Here is an 891-nt window from a genome sequence, read left to right as displayed (position 1 = left end):
GCATGAACTCACTCTTCCATTAACTGCAGAATGAATTGCGTGCTTTACAGAGCATCTTATTCCGAACCTGGTCTAGAAGATACTTACTGGTTTAGAGCAACAACAGCAAAAAAGTGCTCGCCACCGAACATTTTGCCTGTCTTTCCCCAAATCGCTAATTTTCCACATATGAATCACAGCTTTCTTCCCAACACACACACAACACACCCCCCTGAAAGCACGATGCTTTCTAGTTTTGTGCGTGTTCATCCTCCACAGTCCGTCCCGTCCCGCGCTCCCCCCCCCCACCCTGATTTCCCGTTCCAATATCCGTGTTCAATTCCACACTTGGCCCTGGAGGAGCCCACGGGGGCGGGGAGGTGGGGAACAAGGCAAGAGCTTCTTGGGTCTCTTCTCAAAAACGTGCACTTTCAGCTGCTGGTGATTGGAATACATTGTCTCCATACATCACAGAGCTACTGGGCGTTGGGACTTCTGTTGTCTTTGGTATTCACTGAAACAGATGGAGACACCCTCCTCCCCCTGCGCGCGCTCACACGCGCGCGTACACACACACACCCCAAGCAACAACACAAATTCACACAAGCTCGCGCACGCGCGCGCGCGCGCGCGCTGTCCCCCTCACCCCCCACCCCCGCCACCCCTCCATTTTTTCTCCCTCTTTTTTAAGCAATGCTTTGTTGTGCTAAAACTAGTTGGACGAGTTAGGGTGTTGCTGCTGCTCCCGAGGCCCTGGCCAATGGAACCCGATCCACCCCGCTGTGCGTAAGCGCGCAATTAAGGATTTAACCAAGGCTGTGCTGCGCCTCAGCCAGCAGTCCGCCTGCCGGCGACAGAGCCTCCAGGACTCCCAGCCTCCTCCTCGCCGCCGCCGCCGCCGCCTCCACCTCC

The sequence above is a fragment of the Echinops telfairi genome, unplaced genomic scaffold (genome assembly GCF_000313985.2).
Source record: "Echinops telfairi isolate 266 unplaced genomic scaffold, ASM31398v2 ScPeMD7_23;HRSCAF=83, whole genome shotgun sequence".
NCBI lineage: Eukaryota > Metazoa > Chordata > Mammalia > Afrosoricida > Tenrecidae > Echinops > Echinops telfairi.
The sequence above is the reverse complement of the archived record's forward strand: the minus strand, read 5'-3'. Positions refer to the sequence as shown.